At 30.0% G+C, this 15,235-nt stretch overlaps 1 long non-coding RNA gene across 1 annotated transcript in view; it reads right to left on the bottom strand.

Moving 5' to 3' along the window:
- The window catches only part of LOC147816673 (uncharacterized), a 96,361-nt gene that overhangs the window by 15,415 nt on the left and 65,711 nt on the right, over positions 1 to 15,235 (bottom strand). Inside the window, exons 8-9 of the long non-coding RNA XR_015428716.1 lie at positions 8,764 to 8,841; positions 2,826 to 2,907 (exon numbers count right to left, since the gene is read on the bottom strand). This is a non-coding gene — a long non-coding RNA (uncharacterized LOC147816673). The remainder of the gene's footprint in view (positions 1 to 2,825; positions 2,908 to 8,763; positions 8,842 to 15,235) is intronic.

Below are 15,235 nucleotides of genomic sequence, written 5' to 3'. Positions count from 1 at the left end.
ACCTGATTTTCGAGAACATGTGTCGCAAAAATAATTAGTTTGGCATTTTCCGCCTTTGATTATTCTGTTTGAACATTCAGAACAATCCTTACTCTTTACACATCTTCACCAGTGCCGCAATATATGTAGTTAGCCATTAAGCTGTGGCTAACATCTTTGATGTGGTGGCTGAGAGCAGACATACGACTGGAACGGTAAAAAAGCGTTGACGGCTGAGAGTAGACATACGACAGCAAATTGTAAATACAAAAATAAGACATATCAAGATATTTTTAGATAACACATTATTTTATACCTGTAATTAATACGTTCAGCAAATAATTTTAATGTACTTTTTATTAATCATAAATAGAAATTGTTCTTTTTATTTCCCCTTAAAAAGACAAGAATGTTAATGCTTCATTTATGCTCAATTGAAACGTGAAAATTAACCCCAGAATGGAATTCTGTTTGCACGTAACATTTAATAGTCTGAAACAGTTAGAAACAATTAAACTTATTAAAAGTATTAGATTAAAAACTAAACTTGTTTCTTTTTTTTTTGTAAGAGCGGCAGGAAAAAGTAGTCCATTAAGTTTGACACTTATATGAATATCCGATTATTAGAACGAAAATTATCCACGGTCATAACTTTTTTTCTTCTCTTTTTTGGAGCACTGTACATTATAAATTGTTTGATTTGATATCATTATTCGAAAATCGTTAGTTTATTGGAGAAACAGTTGTAAACTTTAGAAGTATTAAGAACGATAATTTTTAACTATATGAAATTGCAATAATCAAATTCTCAACTTTTACAATAAAATATATTTTAAATAGTATTTTTAGCAAATCTGAGATTTTTATAGAAAATTCCTGAAAAACATATTGCGCAATATTTATGAAAAATATTTGTTTCAGCAGGAACAATGCAAAGCACGACTAGTATGAATTAAAACGTGGCAGTAATATATTTAGAATAATTTTAGGCTGATCTTAAAGTAAATAGGGTGAATTGCACCAAGAAACGAATTACTGTATATTACTAACATTTTAACTATTTGTGCAATAAGTACAATTAAAAAAAAGTAAATAACTAACTAGGAAGAAATTTTTTTTAGAAACAACTGAGTGGAAAAATATCCTTATTACCAAAAGTTTATTTCAACAAGAAAAATTTTAACTAGCACAATCTTATTAATAATTTATTTTTATATTGGGAAAGATCGCTGCTACCTCCTATATTTTGATTGTCAGAAATTCACATCTGTTAAAAAAAAAGTTATGTTTATTCGTAAAAACTATGTTTTTGTATCTGATTTCGTAATTTAAAAATATCGTCCGCACAAATTACCATGCTTGACGTCATCTCTGAGAAACATTTAGTTTGAGTCTTAGAAAATCCGGTCATTGGGATAAAAAGTTATGCAGAGTGGTTTGATTTTTTCTTCTTGCGCACTGTACTTGATGTAAATTATTCATATAATTCTAAAAACCTAGTTTTACTATAAGAAACCAAATTTTGAACTTCTGCAACTTGAAGACATGAAAATATCTTTTAAATCATTGTATCATTATACAACTTGTAATACTGATTGGTTCAGCCACATCTGTTACATTATTCTAACGGGTATCATTGTGAACTGCTGCATTAGACGTCTGATGCATTATTACAAAGTAAAAAAAAATTATTTATAGTTTTTAATGAATAGTAATCAGTGAATTCAATTCACATAGGTTAAGAACAATAAGGTAGAAAATAAAAAAGTCAATAAAACCTTTTAAAATAAAAGACGGCTTCTTTAATATAATCCGCCCGGCTTGGAGTTTTTCTTTTAGAAAAGGCAGACTTAACTATATGAAATTGCTACAAATGCTTACTGTGGACCAACAGTTTGAAGACACCATTTTTGGTGGGATAAAGGTTAACCACTATGGGCTATCATTTGAAGGCAAAATTCAAATTGTTATTTCAAGGACAAAAAGTTTTATAGTTTGCTGTTGTTGAGCCATATTATTTTGAGCGCGGAGTAAAAATTTTTAGGCAGTTTAATATGTACTAATATCCAGCAAAGGACTACTATTTGAAGTAAAGATGAGTTGTTTTGCAAATCAAAATAGTTAAAATTTATTAAATCCAAAACTTTTTTGACAAATGGATAAATGAATAATATTTCATATGGATTAACAATCTCGTAAATTAGACTTAAATTTGGAGAAGTTTAAATTTCTGTTCTTTTTTCGTCGAAAACTAGCTAAAATTTATTCTGAAGATTATTATTATATCTTTTTTTTTGTGGAGAAATAACGAAACATTTATTGGATATAAATTTTTTGAATTCGATTGAAAATTCAAACTTTTAGTTGTTTTGTCAAAAATCAGCGAAAACTTGTATTGGGCAATTCTTAGCGGGCAAGCAAACGAAACTTTTTGGTAATCAATTTATAGTTACCAATTTTCTCTAATTTTTATTCCAATTTAAAACATTCTATAAATAGACAGAAAATTGTTCTGTTTGTTAGGTGTCACTGAAGAAATTATCAAAAAAGAGCAAAAAAGCAACTCAGTTTTCTTAATTATGTTTTTTTTCGAAAAACTATTCGGACAAAAAAAAGCTTTTTTTAAATTAATGAAAATAAAAAAGATTTGTGTTCATCAAAATTCAAGTTTATAGGAACAATAGTCTAAACAAATATGCAACCGGTGTTTCGAAATTTGCAGTTTTATAGAAAAGACAGATAAGAAAAAAAAGGCAGAGAAGAAAAAAGAAAAGTGAGAAGAAAAAAAAGCAAGCAAAACAGGTAGAGATCTTAAAATTAATAGAACATGAGAATAAAATTCGTACCTGAATTATGGTTTATGACATTATACACGGCAATCAAAGTCATAGCTCTTCCCTATCATGAAAAATAAGACCACAACTTGTTCTGTAAAAATTGCAAAGAAAATTATAGGAGAACAAATGTGGCATAGTATTTCAAATAATAAAATTCAATAAAAATTTATTGAAAAATTAACGACACTTATATTTTACAAAACGAATGTGTGCATGGTGTAAAAGATCACGGGAGCAGGTAGAAACGAGACAGCAACTTATAGTTTGTCTGTTTAAAAAATCACATTAGGACAAAGTCTAAAGCAGTCTACTGCTATGAAAACCAGAAGAAAAAAAAAAACAGAAATAGTTTATCACAAGAGGGTGCTTTTCTCCTCTGATTCCCGTTCTCTCACCAAACCTTTCTTAAATATTGACACAACACTCCTACTTGAAATAGTTAAACTTTGTCACTGTCTCTGCTCCAGACGAATGGCGAGGGGAGTTCTTTTCATAGACAGACTGTATAAGCGATGGTGCAAGTAAGTCTTTCACACGTTTTAAAAAGGCGGATTGTGATTGCCTTGTTTAATTATTTTTAATATTTTAAGACAGACTGATCTTTGAAAATAAATTGTTATTAAACATAGCATTGCTTTTCGATTTATCTTTCCCTCACGCTGGCGTGCATGCTGTGGGTTGTCGGATTCTTTTTTTTCGAATTTTCGACCCAAAAAGAAGCATTTCTTTTATTGCTGAAAATTAATATATGTTCTACCTTAAAATCAAAAATGCATAATATTTTTGTTCTCAAGCAGTTTTTCACTTGACGTATTGTTGGTGTGATATGTGACGTCCCGACCACTGATCTCCAATTTTCCCTGCAATGCACCGAAGTTTTATCTTGACAAAATACACCGTGATAACTTATTTATGAGCTCTATTGCTTTAAAGTGTGTACGATAAATATTTGCATAAAATAATTATTAAACTTAAATAAAAATATTTGGTAAATAGTTTTCACAGAACTATCATCTTCCGATAGAGGGATAATAAATTCACTGTCCTCAGATTCACTCTCCGTATACATCATAACTATTTTAACATGCAACGGTTACACTAATGGTTGAAAATTATCTTAGGTTAATTAATAACGTTGGTGCACAGTCCTGTAATTGATCCTTTCGGTTCGTACCAGTTGAAGGCAGCGGCCAGAAATTTTATTTTAAAGGTCAAAAATTATAAGGCGGTTAAATTCAAACTTTTTTTTTCAGATCATAAATCTGTTAAAACTTGTTCAGACAGAACTTTTTTTATGGCGTGGGTAGTGGTCTGAAAGACTGCATTGTTATTGTAATTAACTACAACTATGACTCTACTGTATTACAAATGTAATTAACTACAATTACTTAATTTTTAAATGCAGTGACTACGAACTATTTTTGAAATGTAGTCACTGTTTCACGACTTTTACGAGGCGAACTTTGTTGGAGAGTTTATATTTACAACCAAATATTTTTGAATAAAAGAAAAAAAAATGGGCGTTTTAAAAATGCAATCTTTATCGACAGTGCATATTTATTAAGAAATGATAAAAAAAATTTCGAATATGTGCAATTCTGTGAAGCGTTTAATACTCTCATTTCAAAAATGAATTCAAAATTATTTTTTTTTATATCAACTGAAGTATATAAAAAATTACTAAGAAAATATGTTTTTTTCCCATTAAAATAAACGGTTCATCAATTTACAGTGCGAAAAAAAAATGAACCGACTTAATTTGAATAACTTTTTATCTAATGATTCAATCTTCATGTTCTAATACTCAATCTTAATGGTTCGAGGGAGTAAATACTAATATGCTAATTAATTAATGCAGACAATATTTTAAGCTACGAAAGCAGACACAAATCGTACTACCTCTGAATAAACATACGTTTTTTTCGGGGGATTCGGATTTCTGATCCACAAAATATAGGTGGTAGTCGCAATCGCAATCTGGGTGATATGGTTCCAATAGGTTGGTCAGGAGACCTGTCCGAAGTTTGGACACTTTAATGTTATTTAGACATTTTTTGTGTTTTTTTGCCATATTTCGAGAACTTTTTAAGCGAATTGAAAGGTTTTGAACACAATTATGAAATTCGTGCATCAAAAGATTGTAACCATGCAAAAAATTGCTTTAAGGAAGTATTTATTATTTTTAATTATTTTATTTCATAAAAGACAAAAATAAAAATTGAAATATATGCTTTCCAAACTTTTACATCATTTTAAAGAATGTAATTTTAAATAACCGACTGAAAAAGTACCGAATTTCAGCGAAATTGGACGAATAGTTTCTGAGAAATCGCGAATAAATTTTAGGAATAAATTCCCCTCTCAAACCATTAAAATAGAGTTGTAGTGCGTAAAAATAAGATCATTACATCAAAAGTTATTCAAAATGGGTTTTTTGTGCACTGCACATATAAGTCAAGCTAATCTACAGGATAGTGCAGATAATTTATTTTATTGTTAGGTAGTCTTACGGATGCTGATATGTGCAGCATGCTCTGCCGTTATTTCTTGTTTACTGTTGTCTTATTTCATCCAAAGACTTTTTATCAGTGATCGAATTCACGACGATTTTCAATGGGCTAGATATTCCCTACATTAGGTTAAAATTGAGGCGAACTCTATTAATTGGTTTCTAGGTCAAAAATGAGCAAATATTTATTTAGACCATAAATTTTTTTTTGGATGGGCTAATATTTGGAGGTTAAATTCAGGCTCGTGATATTTAATAATTAACTAGTTATAATTTGTTTTTGACATTACTTGTTTTTGGCACATGGGGTAACAAAACGTGTTCGTCGCTGACATAGGAATTATTATTATTTTAAATTTGGAAAACGCTTTAAGAAATTTAATTTTTTGTTTTCCAGATATTTTAGTTCAAATTTGTTAGGACAGAATTTCTTTTTGGCAAGTGGATTAAAGAACTACAAGGACCATAAATGTGACGCAAAATTCGAAATTGTGATATTTTGGCTACTTTTTTTTTTTTTTTGGTGGGTTTAGCTCACAAAAATTTTTGTTTTGCTAGAATAGCCTAAGGATTTCCCCTACTGGGCTAATGTTAATGTTTGAAACTTGTGGTTGCGAATTCAAAATTAGCCAAAATGTGTTTTGATGAATATTTTGATTTGTTAACTATTTTTAAAATAGGCTTTAATCTGAAAAAAAAATAAACTTGCGATTTATCTGTCCGAAATTAGCTAAAACTCGTAATTCTCGTTTCGACATATTGTTAATTGCTAGGAGCTCAGGCTTAATTAATTTAGAATTTTGTGATCTTTTTTTTTCTCCCATATTTTTTATTTCATTTCAGATTGCAACTTTCTTCCTTTTTTTAAAATAAGAAATTAGATTAAATAATTACTATTTTTAAAATTGTTATACTGTTTTTAAAAAGGTTCATAAAGTTCTCTTTATTTATACATTATATTTCTTTCTTATAATCGAAATTAATAATCGAAGTATTATGGTAACAAAATCGTATAAAATCTATAATATATACGAGCTTATAACCAATTATTACAGCATTTTAGTTTCTCAAAAAGAGTAGTATCATTAAAGTAATAACATTATTTTTTTTCATTTAATAATTATATCTTTATTTTAAGAATATGAAAAAACAATAAGCATCTTATGCATACAAAAATTAGAGCTTGTTTAATTATTAAGCATATACGCGTTCTTATAATGTATTATTATTAAGATACAAACAGCCCACTTTTTTCCTATCATTCCAATGATTTGTACTGCTCTTTTTCCTTAAAACAACTTTTAACTATTTAAATTTCATTAATTTTAAAAAGTTTATTATTTTTTTAACGAAATTGTTCTGCAGGTTGGTTTAAGTTCATATAGTTCGAATACGGTGTTAGGATTCTTGATAAATCTACTTAAAAAAAAATCGTTTACTTAAAATTTGATTTCTCAGGAACTATTTGATCAATTTCGCTCAAAATTTTGTATTTTTCCATGCTAAATTACTTTCTTCTTAAAACGACGTAAAAAAACATACCTTACAATTCAAATTTTCTCCTGACTATAATTAAATAAAATAGCAAATATTTACGAACAGTTCTTTTTAGAATCTTTAGTTTCTCAATAAAGAACGACCTTAATAATTGTGAGCAAAAAGTTTCAACTCGCTTTAAAAACTCTCGAGCTATTTTTCAAATTGCGATTAACCCCTATATTCTGAGGTTCAGAAATCCGATTCCGTCGAAAAAAAATGGCATGTTTAATCAGAGAAAGTACGTTTTAGTGTCTGATTTCGTATTTTAAAATATCGCCTCTGCACTATTTAAGTCGCATATTTGAAATCACCCCCTTGAACCATTAGTCCCAGGACGTGAAGATCATTAATCACTAATCATTAGATCAAAAGTTATCAGAGTGGTCCGTTTATTTATTTTTTGCGCCCTGAAGGACTAAACAATTAAATTTTAAATCTGTTTAATTTCGAAAAGTGCTGCATGTATTTATGTGCTGATTTTTTTTCTTATTATTGGTTATGATATGTTTGTAAAAATCGGGTTTTTTATTGAAAGGGAAATAAGCAAAATATATCATTTGATTGTAACTATTTTATTTATATTTTTCATAATTTGTCATAGTTATTTACATTGTAATTTTTTACTGAATTTATTGTATTGCGAAGATTTTATTGCTAGAAACGCATGATTATTTTAAAAATCAATTTTCTTCTGTTTTAATTTTAAAAATATTGAGTAATAATCCGCTTAGGTTACAGTTCCTTATTCTGTAGCTACATTTGCTCTGTGTGCGTATTTATTTTATCAAATTATATTTGCAAAACTTCAAAATATAATTGAGCTTAATTAAACATTTGTTAGAATTTTCATTTTTCGTAATTTCAATGTGGTTTATGAAATTGCAACATTTTAAATATGATGTTATGATAGGGGAATTTTGAATTTGATTTATCACTTTCTTATACGCTCAATGCGCGACAGTCTCATTGCAAAATCGCAATTTTTTTTGTACCAATTTTTGTCCACTTCCAAAAATGGGTTCAAGGTCAAACTATCCCTTTCAAGCAATCACTTTTTTTTAACCCTCAATATACTTATTCCATCAACCATCGACGTTTTCCAATTTCCTTAGCAGCAAATTTTGATTGTTGTTGGTCATTTTTGAAAGATTTAGTTTAATTTCCGATATTTTGATGTTATATTATTACGAAACGCAAATTTCGAATTTGACTGATCACATTTTCGCGTGTGAAAATCAAGTTTCGATCGTAAATCTACGTTGTTTCAATCTTTTTTTTTTTGATCCTGTTTTTTGAAACTCTACTATTTTCAACGTATTACGATACTCGAATTCTGAGTTATAAAATAATCACATTCCAACACGCTTAATTAACGACTAATCCATTTCGAATCCATGTCGGTTTCTGATAATTTCCTCTTAGTTTTTCACATTCCAATATTTTTTGTACGAAATTAAGACACCTGAATTTCGAATTATAGAGCAAGGACATTCTGACGCATTTTATTTGTGGCATTCACTAATGAATCGACGTCGTTTACTGATCATAGTTCAGTCCTGCTTCATTTTTTTTAAGATAAAGATTTTGATTAATGATATTCCGACACGCGATTGAAAAACTGAATTATCATTTTTTGATATTGCTCACGACGCTTTTAATACAAATTCAAATTTGTTTCCGTATATTTTTTTTATAAATTTATTCATTGCTTTTTAGCCATTTCCATATGATTTTTTTAAAGTCTCATAGTTTCAGACAAATTTGTTTATTAGATATTATGGCGGAACTTACTAGTTTGGCAATAATATATTCTTTAAATTAATATTTTTTTAAAGTAGTCATTTTTCTGTTAATTGTCACTTTATAGCTATTTTTCGTTAAAATAGTAGCTATAATTACCTCTCATCGAACTTAGTAGCAAATAGTTGCATTTTAGCTGCCATTACATGCTTTCTCTTCTCTCTTACAAAAATAAACCTAAAATTGCAAGAAAAACAATTAGATATCAAATATAATACATAATAATATATAGTATGTAATAAATATTACAATATACAATATAAGTATTTCAAAGCACACAAGTTCGAAAATTCACAAGAACAGGGAGAAAGAGGGTAACTCAAAAGAGATGAATAAAATTCTAAATACATTTTTGATATTTGTGTGATAGGCTAACAGAAAAATTTGGTTGGTTAACGATTTCCTATAAAAGTTGCAGGGAAAATTCTAATTCGAGGTTTTTTGGTTAAGAATAAGTTTGAACTATTTTCATATTTTTTAGGGGATGGTATAACTATTAAAAAACAAAGGGCAATTGTTTAGAGGTAAATTTTAAATGTGTTTTCTAGGTCAAAAATAAGCTACAACTCTTTTTGGCCATATTTTTTTGGTGGAAAGGTTAAAAAAAAATTTCGTATTGGGAAAAAAAATTCAGACTTTTTTTTTTTTTTTTTTTCGTCGTAACCTAGTCTTGGTTAATGCTCCAACGCAGGATAACAATTTTGTATGGGTTAAGGTATGGAGGAACTAGTTTATAGGTTAAAAAGTAGCTAACTTTTGTCTTAACCATTACCTTTTTTAGCAGGTGGGATAACGATTTCTGAATATGGAATAACGGTGGCAGAATTAAAACTTTTTGTTTTTTGGTCAAATATCAGTAAACTTGTTTTGTAGTAAAATTTAACTGGGCCAACGATTTTCTTAGTTGGACATATAATACGGTTTTAGTGTTTGAAAAAAAAATGAAACATAAATAGTGGTTATTAAATGATTTTATTCATTAAGCTATTAATTTTGGTTAAATCCTACGTCTAATGTTCGACTACGAGAAACCTAAGAGACGTTTTTTGATAATTGTTTCATAGACGTCTCCTAAGGCCCACTACTTGTTTTAGCCATATTACGTCTACCACAGTTATGTATAAGACGTCTATACTTAAGCCATTGTGGATTACATATACGTAAGTTATTAGTAAGGCCCGGATTTTGATGACATTTGCATTTTTTGCATTTTAGGACATTTTTTGTCCTTTAGAGCATTTTTTTAGATTTATAGGGCATTTTCTTTAAATTTTGGGGCGTATTTTGCATTTTAAAGCATTTTTCAAATTTTTTGTTTATTTTTTCTAATTTTTATTATTTTTTATTATTACACTGGCTTCCAAACAACGAAGAAAATCTCTAGGATATTAACAGGTGAAGTAACATCTTTTCAAATTGAAGAAGAATTGTCAGTAAGTGTGACCGTCCTTTTCAAGTACGCACCAATAACATCAGTAGACGTTGAAAGAAGCTTCTCCTGGTATAAAAATTTGCTTTCAGACAAGAGACGCTCGTTTACATTTCAAAATATTAAAAAAAAAATTTAATAATCCACTGTAATTCTGATATTTAGAAATATTATGAGATGAAAGTTGTTATATTCATTTAAATTTCGATACAAAATGAAAATTTTTTGGAGTCAATATATTTTCCTTTTTTTTTGTTATTTTAGGATATAAAACATATTTTTCAAACTTTAATGAACGTAGAACAAGTATTGCATTGCTTTATATTTCTTGAAACGACTCATAATAATTGTAAAGAGTAAAACATTGTTCAATATTTTTACTTCTATTTAAGTGATGTCATAAGGCATTTTTAGCGCAATTTTCGCATTTTAAGGGCATTTTTTGCACTTTTAAGGGCATTTTTTGCAGTTTGTAAGGTCATTTTTTGAACTTTTTAAGGGCATTAATTGAGATTTTTTAGGTCATCAAAATCCGGGCTCTAGTTATTAGAAAACGTTTAGTTTGAGTGATGAGATAACGAAAATACTTTGTGGGAGTACGTGAGCTAACGATTATTGCGGGTTACGCTTGTTTGAAGATTTTGAAATTTTGTGTGGAGCGATTTTTGACACATCTTTTTTTTTTTTTTTTTGGAACCTACAATGGGTAGGATTATTCTCTTGGACGATAAGAGTCAGAGGGCTTCTGCTCCCAAAGGAGTGCTCCAGGTTCAAATCCCAGAGGAGGCTTGTTATAAAGAATTCTACTCCTGGCTCTCACATCAGATAACAGTGGTGACGAAAAATATCCTCGATGGCAGATGACATGAGTTCGAACTCCCTTGCCGTTGGACTTAATGTGAGAGGCTTCCATGCTTTTTCTTTCCATGCTTCGAGTTTTTCCTTTAGTTGTTTTACGCTTCGGATTAGTTTCATCAAACAATCCTTCACGAAAGCCAGTTTATCCCAATACTTGATCCAGGAGCTCTCCTGCCTTCTGGGATGGTTTCAAAACTACATGGCTATGGAGTTGAACATTGATAGTCATCAGGGGTCTGTCCAGACATTTTGTGAAAGATCCGTTTTTTTGTAAAAATTGTGAAAAAATTGCTCATAATTTGTGAATATAAAATAAACGTTAAGTCACATTCTTTCAACCAGGGTCCGCTTTTGTAAATTTGTGCAAATAGGGTCCGTTATTGCAAAAAAACTTTTTCAAGGAGTTTTTAAATTGTAAAGACATACACAAGATTATGCTCAGGCACTGTAAAATTATAATTAAAAAAATTAAATTTTAAAAAATAAACAGCAATTGCAGCTACAAAATTAGAGATACAACATAAAAATATTTGGTATTTAGCCTATACTGCTGAACGCAGAATATTCATTTCGGACGAATAAAGGAAGAAGCGTCTGCCGAAGACAAAATTTAGTTCGCTTACATCTGTCTTTCTCCCCCCTCTTTCCTGGGAAGGGTTTATTGATTAACAAAACAATAATGAAGATAAACAAATTTGTGAAGGGTCCGATTAAAAGATAAATTATTTTGTGAAGGGTCCGTTTTTATGAAAAGATATTTTGTGAAGGGTCCGTTAACGGACCCAAATTTCTTCTAAACAGACCCCTGGTCATAAACTCAAAAATGCATCGACTGTTTGATGCAGTTTATAAAATAAAATGAACGGGCAAACGTATTGTTCAAAATTATACTTTCCTGGTCAAAAATCAGTTAAAACTTCTTGTTGAAGCTTTTTTTTTCTTAATGGGAGAGCTGTTGAAAATATTTGTGGTTGTTGTAATTCATTTACGTTACACTAGAGCTGCACAATGGGCTATTGACGACGGTCTGGGAAACAATCCTGAGGATAGCACCCCCGCTTCGGTAGCCCGACGACCTTCACGCGAAGACGAGCACTTTACTATAGAACAGTTTAAAATAGGACCAATACCGCACACCCTCGGTCCCTACGCAGACTGTGAAAATATTTGGCTGATCAATATAAGATTAATTTCGCGTGTGCTATCAGTTCCAAACTGAATTCGTAAATTCGGTTCAAAAATAAGCTTAATCAGGTATCAAAGTTTGTATGGCTTCAAAATACATGTAAGCATTCCTGCTATAGCCTAAACTGCTCTAGGCAGGAGGGGGCAATGGAGGTTAATGGTTAATTATTTCGTTGACCAATGGCATGATGGGGCAATGTAGTCAGCATTCCACACCGATTTTCCCAGACGATCTAATGGAAATCGATCTGAAACTGGGACCCGCCCTGTCATCGAACCCAAGTTTCTTTGAAAGACAGTTCAGTGTCTTACCAAATGAGACATCGGGACTCTTTTTTTTATTGTGGTAAACAAAATTATAAGCTAGTAGTTTTCAGATGAAAAGTTTGAGACGTATTTATAAGCTTACGATATTTTCATATAGGCTAACTCTACGTGGTAAAATTTTAAATTTCGCTTTCAAAAATCTCAGAATTCTTAAAACATAACAAAACGCTATTTTGCCGTTACAAAGTCTAAAAATATTTAAAAAAATATCTGGTTAATAAAAGAATGAATAAAAGGAACAAAGCACATAAATAAAAATTTAAAAAAATGCAAAAGCACGAGATTTTGATGGAACATCGGAGAGTTGTTGAGTTTGAAGAAGATAGTTTTTGTTTTTGGAATTTGAGGTTTATACTAACCCGCTACGCGTTTTTCTATATACATTTTTAACAAGATTATTACTAACCCGTTACAGGAACTTCAATTTGTTACTTTATGCCTTGTTTTCAAATAATGAGTTTTTTTTTTTAAAAAAAGGAAGGTTTCTTAATATAGCTTGATTTGTTACATCGTAATTCTTATTTTAGTACAAGATATATTTTTTATTGTGCTAATGATATCCAACCATAGACTTATGGAACTAAAATTCAAATTTTTGGAGCTTGCTGTCAAAGACTTAGCTATATGTTATTTAATTTTAGTTATATTTTATTTATTTATTTAATTTCTTTTGCTGTTTAGCAATCGAATTTTTTTATGGGACATCGTTTTATTAATTGACCAATATTCGATGGAAGAAAATCGATGGATGGAAAATCATCTAGGGATTTTTTTGAGACACTTTTTATCTGTGGGATTGGGTAAAGAAATTTTTGGTGGTTAAATGTAGGGCTAATGGTTTTTTACAATGGGCTAATTTTCGAACACAAAGTTCACTTTTTTGGTTTTTAGGTCAGAAATTAGCTTATACTTGTTTTGGCTGTAAAAAAATTGTTTAGAAAAGAGACAAATGAAATTTTTTGATGGGTTAATGCAGAGGTGGGCACCACAAATGATGCGGCAATGCGTTCTGAGTGATCCGCGATTCTGTTAGCAATGGACAGCTCTATACAACGTTAAAAAATAAAAATTACTCTAACGCTTATTACATATTTACTCTTTGTCATTTTAGTTCAGGAATATGTGTTAATTACTTATTTTTAATCAGTAATAAACATTGTTTGAAACAAGTACCGCTCATTGCCCACGGATGAACATTTGAAAAATCTTTAATCGTTCTCAACTTTAAGTTTACAACTAGTCAATGAAGAATTGGTTAGAATCTAAACAAAGTGTCATCGGGGTAAATGTTTCAATGTTGTGTACAAGCATGTGCAATTATTGCGACAATTTAAAAAAAAAAGACTTTGAAATGGGCTAATCGTTCAAACATTTGATTCAAACATATCTCTGTATAATTTTTTCAGTGGATTTCCGAACCAAAAGTTTTGGAGGGTTAAAGAAGAGTAACAAAATTTCAACAACATTTTGAGTAAAACCTCATACTGTGGTTTCTAAAATTCTAAGTAAAGAAATTAGTTAAAACTTGTTTCTTCTGCCCTTTATTAATAATTGGTTTATATATCATAAAACATGTAAAACCAATTTCAGTCATAACTTTATTTTAGCTAGTGATCTGACGAAAAGGGTTGCCGGATTTAAGTCAGATTAAAAAAAAGAAAAAGAAAACTGGTGCGTTTTGTTTGTTGCTCAAACCACTAAAAAGATAGGTTAAAATAAATACAATCAATTTTTATTAAAATAAAATATTTTTAGAAAATTCAGATAACGTTAAAGAAACTTGATAATGTTAATTACATAGTACTGTTTGCCAAAATTAAGATTTTGCCTTGAATAACTTTCGTTCTAATGATCGGATTTTCAGGTGGTAAGTGTCAATCTTAATGGCTTCTGAGGTGACTTCAAATAAGCTAATTAATGCTAACCATTAAAATACGAAATCAGACACAAAAACGCACTTTCTCGGAATAAACACTTTTTTTTTTACAAATTTCGATTCCTAACCCTTTGAGTAGGGAAGGGGGTAAATAACATTTCGAAAAAATTGGATCAAAATTTGGGGTGCTATGAACTTATATATATTTAGTATCGTCAAAAAAAGAGACCAAGAAATATTGCCATAACAGTAGAAGAAATTTAATGTAACCATACTCTAACTGCGTAATCGACAAGAGAAACCTACTCCGTCGCTAAGCAATCCAGTTGAGGAATAAAACAGAATGAAATAATAACTGAGGCGAACATTGTGTTAGCTCTAATTGAAAAGGCTTTTTTTACCTATTTACCTTTTCAACTACAATAATCAAGAGTATTAGTAATTAGAGCTCATACGTTGCTTTGGCGACCGCTGCTGTTTGATAATTTTTTTAGAATTTATTTTTTCACCTTTAATTTTATTATGCATTAAGTGGCTGAGTTTATTTTTGAGATATGGGACCAGAGAGAACCCATAAATACTTCTTGAGTTGTGAATAAAAGAGAATTTCATCATTTGAACAGCATTTTTGGTTTTTATTGTTTTAAATAAGAATCAGAAATTCTAACCTACATTTCAAACTGGATCGTTTTCAATACCAATTCCGGTGAATATCACAAATAAAGAGGGTCCAAACTGATTGACACGGTCCCAAAAGTCAGAGTTGAAGCAGGAAAAAAACGATACCAAGGCCTAAACTTATCGAGGAAAAGCCAAAGAGCGTAGGCGGGGATATCTTAAGCGTTACACACAAACGGAAGAACGAAAGGATTCCGATCGCAAACGCAAGTTTTAAG

Source organism: Parasteatoda tepidariorum, chromosome 1, assembly GCF_982258835.1.
Source record: "Parasteatoda tepidariorum strain Cologne lab strain chromosome 1, Ptep-v5.0, whole genome shotgun sequence".
NCBI classification, from domain to species: Eukaryota; Metazoa; Arthropoda; class Arachnida; order Araneae; family Theridiidae; genus Parasteatoda; species Parasteatoda tepidariorum.
The sequence above is the reverse complement of the archived record's forward strand: the minus strand, read 5'-3'. Positions and strand labels throughout refer to the sequence as shown.